We start from the raw sequence: 12,386 nt of genomic DNA, 5'->3' as shown, positions 1-12,386 counted from the left end.
GTTCCAGGAGGTACGGTGCAATCGAATTGTTTCCACAACTTATCATCAAAGGCATTCATGTACCTATAAATTCAAAGTTGCATGCAATGAAAAAGGACCTTCAACTCCACATACAAGTCAACGTTCTACGCAAAACTCTTTCGCATTCTTGAAAAAAATACTAACTACACTACTAACAAGTCAACACAAATTTAGTTTGGTTAAACAGGTTTAGAGTTGATTGCCGACCAATGTATTAAAAGCATGAGGCGTGGGCGAGGCATCCGAGGCAAAGCCTCACGGGATTAAATTTATATATATATATATATGTTTTATATATTATACATATAATTGTATAAAAAATAATATTATGTAAAATAAACATCCATTCACAATTTATCATTCAAATCCATAGTCATTCAAAAGATAATATCATCTAAATTCATCATTCAAAGGTAATATCATCCAAATTCATAATTCAAAAGGTAATACAAACAAAGAAAACAATCATTCATCCAAATCCTCTTCATCTAAATCAAAATACAAACAAAGAAATCAATCATTCATCCAAATCATCTTCATCTAAATAAAAGGTGGCATCATCCTCTTCATTGCCAACTCTAGATGAACTTGTAGGGTATGCCATCAATTCATCAAAAGAATCTTCCGAATCATACTCCACATTTCTTCGACTTGATGATTCTTCATTACCCCGTTTTCTTTTGTATGTAATAGGACCCCGAGGTTGAGTAGGCTCGCGAGGAGTAGGCTCACGAGGATGAGGAGGAGGAGGAGGAGGAGGAGGAGGAGGAGAAGACTCTCTAGGCTCTCGAATGTATAGGCCACCTTCATAAACCAGGGTGGCACATTCCTTACGGCCTCAACATTATACAATGACCCATCCTCGAGCCATGTAGGATCTTCGGGAAGAACGAGATCTTCTATTTCCGTTATCCATTCCTCATCGGAGACAATTTCTTCCACAACAATAGGATCATACTTCTCCCTCATTTTCTTACTTCTCTCTTGTAAAGCCAAATTGTACTTGACATAGGCTAAAACATTAAGCCTTTTGTGTTCAAGCATATTCCTTCTTTTTGTATGAATGTACAAATAAATCAATTCTATTATTCAAGTCTAATCATCTTAAGAAAAAAATGACACTTAAGATACTAATAATATATTTATTTACCATTGAAAATGTGCTCCGATTCCTCTCACATCCTGATGCACTACAAGTAAGGCTTAGAACTCGGATAGCAAACCTTCTTAACTCTTGTGTTTTATTCCCAAAGCGCTCCCATCATGCCTCTAAAAAAAAAAAACAACATTAGTAAGGTAAGTAATTTAATGGTTAATGATGAAAATATATTAACAATTGACTAATTAAATCTTACTTGGTGTTCGCCTTTTCCTAGTTTGCATAGCCATAGAATCCGCAAATGCACCAAGCCTACCATTATATAAATCCAATTGAACATCGTCCTCTTCACATTCTTTCCCTTTCCCAAGCATCTTATCCTTGCATGCAAACAACCCATTTTGTATTTCCTCACTATCTGAGAAATTATCCTCATCTCAAAATTGTGGGTTTAAGTAATAGCCCACCGCATGTAGTGGTTGATGAAGTTGATCATCCTATCTACGATCTATCTTTCTCCAAATAGGCATATATTTTTTTTTTCTCCACTTTGTTAAGATTGCTTGCAATTTTATCCTTTGTGGCATCCATCAACTCATATATAAAACCCATGGGGGGTCTCTCCTCCGAATCAACCTCTCTCAAAACACAAACAAGAGGAAGAATACCCTTAATGCAAAAGGAAACTTGACCCCAAAACTCACGATCATGTAACACATGATGCCTAGCCAACTTTGCTTCATGGGATTTTGCATAGGTACTTTCCGACCATGCTTAAGAGGTAAACAAAACAACAAGATTTTCCTTTTGCTTTTGTACACTTTCTAGGGTAAGGAAAGAAGTGGTAAACCTAGTGACCGCCAGACGAAGAATTTCCGAATTGTTAGTGTACTTTCTCATCAAAGCTAGTACCCATTGATGCCCATATAGATACTTTGAAATACACCTAGCACATTTGAGTGTCATCAAACCATGCCATCTTAGAAATATCTTTTAGCAGTAAATCAATGTAATGAGCCGCACATTGAGTCTACTCAATGTAATGAGCCGCACATTGAGTCTACCATACCTTCTCTTTCCTCTCCATAAGTTTTGCCACGACATTCTTGTAGTTCAAAGCATTGTTGGATATAACTTGAACCACATTCTCCTCTCCAATTTCTTGAATAACATCATCCAAATAGCCATACAACAAATCTCCATTCTTAATAGAGGTCGATGCATCAACCGATTTTAAGAAATAAGTGCTTTGCGGGCTATTGACAAGAAAGTTGATTAAACACCTACTTTTGCCATCCGACCATCCATCCAACATAAAAGTGCATCCATATCTCTTCCAAGCCTTTTTTATATTCTTTCATCATACTTTGTACATCTTCAACTTCTTCTTTGAGCATCCAAGTTTCTATATTCAAGGCTTGTAGGAGCATCAAAGCTCGGACCAAAATTGGATACCAATTTCATTGCATTAACATAATATTCATTGTTTGCTGCATTGAAAGGAATGACACTAGTGTAGAACCATCATGCAAGTGCTCTGGATGCTTGTCTTCTTTCCTCTTTTTTGAAAGGTGGTTTGACGAGCTTCCGATGTAACATACCTATCAAGTGGTCCTCTTGACCTAGGTGGTAGAAAAGAACCAATTTGTTGTGAATATGTGGCACTCACACTCCCACTCTGATGTGAAAATTAACTTGACACACAAATTAAACCCTATTTGTGACAATTGTAGTATATATGCAAGTAGGGATCGTTCTAGACCGGGGATTAACTAGGAATGCTAACTAACATAAAAAAAATACTAAACTAGACTCTATAGACTCAAAACTAACTTAAAACACTTAAAACAACAACAAACAATCAAAAAGACTCAATTTTAGACCTAACAAGTTATTTTGACGAAAATAGAACTTAACTTGACTCAAAAGACTAAATGAAAACAGATTTTGACTCAAATAACAAGATTAAATGAAAGGGGGATTGTTTTTGACAAATTTAAAACTTAAAACAAAAACTTTGAATAAAACACTTTGCAAAAACGAATTTGGGTGAATTAAATGGGTGAAACGCTAGTTAGAGGGTCCTTCTCCACACATGATATATGCATATGAACCAATTTCCAGTTATTATTTCTTTAGACTATGAATGACAACGCCCCAAGTTAGTTGCATCGCACAACTAACCATCAGATTTTCCTTATTTCATTGAATTAAATGAATACGCATTACAACCAAATTATCTTTCTCATGTCCTTTATATGAAACGCATAATAAAGATACATATCAAAAGTCATTAAGTTTTGTGAAAATCATAAGTATTGACAAGGCATTCATCACTATGAAACGCATGAGACTTATACCAAGGATTTACTTAACACGATTATGACTAGCAACCTCCACTACTTGTGAATATAAGTGAATAACTATTACGTGAAACTCCCTTATACTCTAGCATCAAATTCATGCATGCAAATTAAGTGTTGACCCCAATTAACATACATAAACAAGTGTTAATAACTTTGATAAGCAAATCACATTCATGCCTTAAGAAACAATAACTGAATGTAATCAATTCATATAAAACATATAATCATGGCTTCGAATTCACCTCTAACTAATAATGAATTAGTTCCACATGTTCATCATAATTGAAAACCAAATTAATATAAACATCAAACTAAAACTAAGGATAGAAAGAACCAAGAAACGCTCCACACTCCAATGGCATGCACGGCACTCCCTTGGATGGCAAATTGCACAAGTCTTCTTCTCCTTCCTTCCTTGCTTGCGGCACTAGGGTGGTGTGATGTGAATTGTGGTGTTTGATGGTTGAATGTATGAATGAATGAATGAGTGAATGGATGATTTGAATGGTGCAGCATAAGCTTGAATTTATAGGCTAGGTTTTGCACAATTTCTGAAGGAAAAGGATTGCACAATCCTAAGGGAAAAAGGTTAAGGTTTGGCAGAAACCAAAGGGGAAAAGGATAGGGAATTTTGCCAGAAATTATGGCTTCTAGAAACTAGGTATTTTGTGGCAGAAATTAGACTTCTAGAAGGGATAAAGGGCAGATTTCTAAAAGAACCTAGGCTAAGGGGTGCGGCACCTTTGTAGGAGAGGGATTACAACTCCTAAACCTTCAAGGAATGGCATATATGCGGCACATAAAGAATTAGGCTTCTAGAATCTGAGTTATGTATTTAAATGTATATCTAATCCTTTCTAAATAGCTAGAATTAAGGCACAAACTGATTTGGATAAGATAAGATAGTATAGGATAATATTGGTTAGGATAGGATAAGATAAGGTTGGATAATGTTCCTTATTTCTTGCTCTTTCCTTATCTTCTTTGTATTTGAACTTCTTTCTCCAGATTTGTAGCATTTCCTAGCCTCTCTTGACTTCAATTTCGTCCATCCACTTTGCTCCATAGTTAAGCTATCCAATCCATACCCAAAACTGCTCCAAATGGCTCCAAAATGCACTTTCTTGCTCCTTTTGCCATTAGGACCTAAAAACATACGAAAATATCTTAAAAGACTTTAATAAGTAATAATGAACTATCTAAATGCAAGGAAACAACATAACTAAGTAGTATAAATATGCTCCTATCACACTCCCACTACTTACATACGGTGTCCTTGTTGTGCCCATGTCGACACTTTCACTTTCTTCTCCACCACCACGACACAACTCATGGCTAGCTTTCCTCTTTTCTTTAGTTTCCATAAAATTAGCAAAGCATTCTTCCTTCACATTGGGTGGGATTTTTTTACAACTAATCATTCCTCCCAAACTTACACCACCCAAGTGATGTTTGAATCTAGAAATTGAACCCGTGCATTTGTGGTTACAAAAAACACAATAGAAGTGCTTGGTGACAGGATCCAAATCTTTTGTTCATTGCCAAGCAAAATCTTTCTTAGAAGAAGAATCCATATTCTTCGAAGCCTAAACAATAAACATTCAATCAAACTCTTTTACAAAGTACAACACATTAGGCTCCATCTTAGTAGAAAATAGTCTGCAGTTAAAGCAATTTTATGCGGTTAAAGAAATATATCAAGAACAGTAATAACCGAGGAAAGATCAAGACTCCCGCAGAGGGAAGGGGTGGGGGAGCTAAGGTGCAGTTTGGGATTGAGGTGATTAAAAAAAAAGCTACTATGAAAAAAAGCTATGAGAATTTTTGGTGTTTGGTAAACTTTGAAAAGCAGCTTTGTTTCAAAGTTTGGGGTGAAAAAAAGCCCAAAACCTGAAGCTGACAAGAAGCTGCAAATAGCAGCTTCCAAAAACAACTTATTTTCAAAACACACGGGTGAACAGTGTACATTTAATGAAATATTGAATAACCCAAAACTGCCCTCCTTTCCCTTCATCTACGCTATCACCTTTCAGAGCTCTCGCACATAACCTGAACCAGGAGAAAACTACTTTCTTGTTCGCTCATTCTCTCGTTCTCCAGGTTTCTCCAGGTAAGCTTCTCTTTGTAAAAATTTGTTATTTATTTGTTTTGGATTTTTCAAATTGGGGATGGGGAGATTAGGGAAAGAGGGGTGGGAAGAGCAAAGGGATGAGGGTATGGGTGTCGGGAAAAACAATTGGGGATGGAGGGTGGAGAAAAATTAATTGGGGAAGGTGATATGGTTTGTGGAAAAAATTAATTGGGGAAAAAATTAGGGTTTGTGGAGGAAACAAAAAAAATTGAGAGAGAAGTTTGATTACTTCTGTATTCGTTTTTTTAAAGAAGGTCTGCTTCTGATTTGGGTTTATGTAAGGGTTAATTTGCTTTGCTCTACTTCTAATCTGTGAACTGTGCTTCTGATTTGTCATGTGTTTTTTGGGTCAAAATATTCCTCAGAAGTTCCGGGTTTATGTTGCAGGTGACACATTAGAAGATCCCAGGATTGAAGATCGCAGCCAAGAAGTCAGAGGGTTTATATTCTCCAAAATTTTGGTTTGTTTTCCTTGATATAATATAATAGCACAAGTTACAATAAATTTTATTATTAAAAAGATTCTGAGTTTTAAGCATGGACACTCTTACTCTCTTTGGTTTTTGCTGGAAAGCTTAATTTTTTTTTACATGATGCCATTGTATTTTCCCTTTCACTAATGACACAAATTGAGTCCAAGAATTTTCATAAGTCTTAGACTGGGAAAATATCAAAACAAATCCGGAAGAAGAATTTGAAACAACTTTTGTTTCAATTTCTTTTGTCCTTTGATTATTGGAAACGGAAAGAGGAAATAAATAGAAAAGGGAACAAGAAATTCTTAGGTTTATGTGATTATCACCTCTAGGTTTTGTTTATCTGTTCATGATTTTGTTCATATTAGAGATAATACGAACTTGATCAGGAATAGATGAGTTTCCAAACTGAGTATGAAATTAAGTTGCAGCTCACATTAGATTTTTTTTTGTTTGTTTTTGTTTTTTTTTTTTTTTTTTTTTGTTTTGTTTTTTTTTAAATTGTCTATCATTTGGATTCCAAGTTAGGGAAGGGCAATTTTAGGCATTATGAATGTTTCACCCGTTTTGTCTTCTAACTTTATATATACCATATAGAGATAAAAGGGGAATGCTTGTATATGAATTGGTATGCATCTTTATTTTCTGGATGGTATTTTGTACATTTTATTTGAGATACCAATTTATACATTGTTTAACACTCAAATTGTGAATATAATGTCTGAATTTTCATAATCCACATATACACCATACGCAGATTAATTTAGTTACAGGAAATTATAGGGAAGATGGGTTGGAAGGGTTACTGGACCCAACTAATATTAAACAAAAGAAAATAGTGGACACATTAAAGCTTGTAGTCTTATGATAATATCATTGCTGAAATAACAGGAATCCAGTTTTGTATTTTTTTCATGTGGGGGTTATTTTCAGGGTATGACTAACAAATCACTCAAATATGTGGAAAGAATTTGAACTAAACTGATTCCAAGAATTCTCATAGCTTTTTTTCATAGTAGCTTTTTTTTTTTAATCACCTCAAGGAGTCCCAAGCTATAGCTAAAGCATTTAAACACAACTGCAATAAGGGATCATTTATATATGTATGTATATATATGTATGTATGTATGTATGTAATTTGGTGATGCTGAAATTGTTTTTACAGGAGCATTTAAACACAGCTGCATACCTGTTTTAGTTTTAAATTTTCTTACACTTCCTGAACTCGAAAATCAATGAAATTTTGATACAACTTAGTTTCGGGTGTCTACTTTGGATCTGGAAAATTTCACGTGTTTTGGTTGCACGAGCTATTTTTGGTGAATTTTACGGTTTAGGTCACTTTTGTTATTCTCTTTTGGTTATATTTATAATTTGCTCAACTTTGCTGGCTACATGCTCTCAATCATTGGGGAAAATGTAAATTGGATTTGCGGTTCCACTGTCATATTTTGCCTCAATTTCACAGTTAGTCTGTCAAACCCGTGTTTCTGTTTATGATGAGTATATATGTGTGCTTCAAGACATTTGATTTAACAAAGAGGGTTTTCTTAGAAATGAGATCAGATTCTTTCTTCATTATTTAGAAAACCTGTGAAGGGGAGATACATGGGTAATGCTACTTCTGTCTGTGTTTGATTGGTTTTTGCCAAAATTGATCTTTTTCTAACGAGCGAATAGTATGTTCTCCAAACTATTATTGGCTTCTATTTCAGGAAAATGTCTTTAAGCTGCTTGAGAAACAACAATTGTGTTACGTAGCATTGTTTTTATGTCCAATGATTGACTGGTTATAAACACCTTATGAAAAAGCATTGATTGTATATATAATATAAAGCCCAAACGTCAATTGTGATTTGCGCATGATTGTGAGATCATTGTGGACGTCTTTGGTTGTCGTCTTGTTGATAAGTAAAGTTTCTTCTGTTCTGTATTTTCCTTTTCAGCACACTTATCGTTGTATCGTGTAACCGTAGATTATCTGTTTCCCTTTGAGTTGGCCCACACCATAAATTTATAGAACCCAAACTGTGATGTAATCATTTATTGGTTATGTATGTATATGTATTTATATGAAGTATATATACAAACTGTGAACCAAAACTGTGATGTAATCTTTTGTATGTATATGTATGTATATGTATTACAAACTGTAATCTCTTGTATTATAAACTGTGAACCCAAACTGTGATATTGTCGACGATCATGGGCAAAAGTGACTGCTATGTACACAGTGAGTGTACGTGCACGCATACTACCATAGGCAATGATCAAGGGATAGATGATACCAATGGTACATTCTGGCACAAGCTAAGATTCCAACCTAAGAAGCCGCATCTTTGTCTTCACGAAACTTGAATCCGCACTCAAGTCTTATTGCCACTAGGAGTTCAGGAGAATCATTTATTGGTTATTTCTTGATATATATATATATATGTATGTATTTATGTATATGTATGTATATATACAAACTGTGAACCCAAACTATGATGTAATCTTTTGTATTACAAACTGTGATGTAATCATTTATTGGTTATTTCTTGATATATATATATGTGTGTGTGTGTGTGTGTGTGTGTGTGTATTTATATGTATATATATATATATATACAAACTGTGAACCCAATCTGTGATGTAATCTATTTGTAGTTGTATGTGGATCATTTATTGGTTATTTCTTGGTTATATTACAATATCATTTGTTCGTGTTTTAATATATATATATATATATATGTATGTATGTATGTATGTATGTATGTATGTATGTATGTATGTATGTATGTATGTATGTATACAAATCAGTAGTTGGTATCGATGGCAAAGAAGGGGGCATCTTCGTTAAATCCTGTAGCTACATGGAATGCGCACAATATATCAATATTTTGTGATGTTTGCATCAAGGAGGTTGAGGCCGGACATCCTCCGGGCACTCACTTTGACAAAGAAGGATATGCAAATATTAGAGCTAACTTTAAGACAGAGACAGGGCATGATTATGAAAAAAAACAACTGAAAAATAAGTGGGATGCACTTAAAAATAAGTGGAAGTTGTGGAAAGAGCTAGTTGGTAAAGAAACTGGCCTAGGGTGGAATTCAAGCAAGGGTACTGTTGATGCCTCTGAGGAATGGTGGAACAATAAAATTCAGGTTTGTGTATTTATCTTTTAATATGTATTATGATATCATGCAATATGTATTAACCATATTCTTTCTTACTTGTAAATAAACAAAGAATATGGAAAATTGCGAAAAAAAAGGCATTAGTCCTGAGATGGAGGACAAGTTAGATAGGATGTTCTTGAGTACAATTGCTACTGGTGAACATGCCTGGGCACCTTCATCTGGAGTACTACCACCAGAGTCAAGAGAGGAATCTGTAGGACAAATTGATTCATATGATGAGGAAGAAACTGAGACTATGCAAGATCTAAGGCAAGCAAGTAGGAAGAGAAAAAAAAGAGCAGCTAACCAAGGAGAATTGCAAAAGAAGAAGGTTGATAAGAAAGGGAAAAAAATTGGAGGTGCTGAAAAACTTTGTGGTCAAATTGACCGTCTTGTTGAAGCTTATGAAACTAGGAGTTCTGCAAACTCATTGATGAGGTCGCTGCATATAGGTAGTAGTATTCCGGAAGTGTTAGCGGTTGTTGCACAATTGCCTAGTTGTGAGCCACCTAGCGACTTATGGTTGTTTGCTACATGTTTATTTTGTTCTGTAGAGAAGCGAGAGGTGTTTACCACGATACAAGATCCTGAAGTTCAGCTGACTTGGTTGAAATATATGTTCAACAAAGAACAATAAGAAGCTATAACTATGAATTAGGACTTTGTGTAGTTTGTACTTTGCATTAAGACTATGTGTTGAATGTTGCTTGTATTTTGTGTTTATTGAATGTTGGATTATGATTTCTTGTTAAATGTTGGATTGACTTGTTCTTGAATGTCGGATTATGACTTCTTAGTGATTGTTGGATTATGACTTGTGGAATGTTGAATTATGTGTTAGGTTACAGGTATATTCAATATGAACACCTCTGATGATGATGTTGAGGAGTTGGAGGATGGTCTAATTATATGCGCTGTAGCGAGAGTTGTTGAAACATATTATTTAAAATATGTCCACAAAACTCCATGTATGAATTCTTCCCATACAGGTAATATTTGGTTGATGGAAGTACTACAAGGAAATGATGTGCGATGCTATAGAATGTTTAGGATGAACAAAGATGTCTTTTATAGATTATCCAATGACTTGCAAACTAATTATGGATTGAAAGGTTCAAGGAAAATGAATGCAACTGAAATATTAGGAATGTTCTTGCATATGTTGGGACATGGTGTGAAAAATAGATTAGCTCAAGAGAGATTTCAACATTCTGGTGAGACTGTTAGTAGATATTTTGGTGCTATGTTGGATATCGTATGTAAGATGGCAATAGATATTATCAAACCAATGGATTCGGAGTTTCGTGGCATTCCCCAAGAAATAAGGAGAGATACAAGATACATGCCTTATTTTAAGGTAAAGTTTGACTCGTCTTCTAACTCATTTGCAAACTATAAGTGTAGGTTGACGGTTTTCTTCTATATTATTATTTTTAGGATTGTATTGGTGCCATAGATGGAGTGCATATTGAGGCTTCAATACCACATCCGGATCAAGTTTCATACATTGGTAGGAAAGGAATACCGACTCAAAATGTTATGGCTACATGTAATTTTGATATGCAATTCACATTTGCTTGTGCCGGATGGGAAGGCACTGCACATGATACAAGGGTTTTTCTATCTGTGCTACGGAATCCAAATTTAAACTTTTCTAAGCCTCCAAATGGTAATCTTCATACTTTTATTATAACATTTTACATACTTGCTTTGTATAATTATTACAATACAAAACAAATTTTCAATTGTCAGGAAAATATTACTTGGTAGATGCGGGGTACCCACAAATGAGAGGTTATTTGGGACCAAATAAAGGTGAAAGATATCACCTCCCGGACTTTCGTAAGGGTGCCGAACCAACGGGTCACAAAAAGGTATTCAACCACAGGCATTCTTCTCTTAGGAGCATCATTGAACGAACTTTTGGGGTATGGAAGAAAAGATGGGCAATTTTAAGGGATATGCCTAATTACCCGTTCAATAAGCAAGTGAAGATTGTCATTGCTACAATGGCTCTTCATAACTACATACAGAGGTATTCTGAACGTGATTGTCATTTTGATGACCCCAGGGACTTTTGCGAAGAAAGCGATAGTAGTGATGATGATGATGATGAATATCAAAATTATCAAGTTGAAGGATCACATGAGATAGAGGCATTAAGAAATAGAATAGCGACAAGTTTGATGAATGCATCTAATTAGACTACTTTCAAGTACATTAACAATATTGTACTAATGAATCCTAGCTATTCACTCTAAAATATTTCTATTAAAGTAGTTTGTCATACTAATTAATATTTAAGATAAAGTTTATAAATATTTTTCTTCTAAAAACAAAATATATTTAGTAATTCACTTTTATTTGTTAAGAAAATTAAATTAATAGCACATCTAGTATTACACCATTTTTGGTCATTTCACACAGTCACAGCTGTTTTACAAAAAAGTTTACCAAACGCTATCATACTGCTTTTTTTTCTTTCCAAAAGCACTTTTACAAAAAAGTTTACCAAGCACTTTGCTGCTTTATTTCACAGTCACTTATTCTCACAACAGCGTTTTTTCAAAGCACAGTAATACCAAACCAGCCCTAAGTATTTCAAGTTGTTAAACAAACTAATGCGTTGTTTCTGATAAAAACTTTGTTATTAAATTAAACACACTAAAGGTTTGCAAATAAAGAAAAAAACAAAGTAATAGTTTAATGGGCTTAACTGCATGCTATTACAACTTTTTCTTAGCATAATACCGACCCACAACAAACTTTATCACAAGTTTTACAACTTATACGATTATGCCTAAACAATAAAACCCAGCCCTACTTATCCTTGTCCCATCCCCTTAAGCCTTTAGCCTCTTCCCTTTATACCTACACTCCTTTCTGTTTTTTTGCTTTCTAACTCGAAGGCTTTCACACCAATTTTTTTTTTTTTTTTTAAAAAAAAAAAAATTCAAAAATTCCAAAAAATCAAATCTCTAACTTTTTTCAGAATTTCAGAAACCCTAACCTTTAAAATTAGGGATTTGTGGGCTTGCTAACGACACTGTGGCGACGGCGACGGGGTGATGACGGTGTGGCGACTGGGAGAGGACGATCGATTGGGGTGACGGCGATTGTGTGTTATGGTG

General features: G+C 34.7%; 1 pseudogene; it reads left to right on the top strand.

Moving 5' to 3' along the window:
• Nucleotides 1-8,907: 8,907 nt before the first annotated feature.
• LOC137744758 (L10-interacting MYB domain-containing protein-like) lies at nucleotides 8,908-10,062 on the top strand (annotated as a pseudogene).
• Nucleotides 10,063-12,386: the final 2,324 nt, after the last annotated feature.

Source organism: Pyrus communis, chromosome 9 (assembly GCF_963583255.1).
Source record: "Pyrus communis chromosome 9, drPyrComm1.1, whole genome shotgun sequence".
NCBI lineage: Eukaryota > Viridiplantae > Streptophyta > Magnoliopsida > Rosales > Rosaceae > Pyrus > Pyrus communis.
This window is presented reverse-complemented; position numbering and strand designations above follow the sequence as displayed.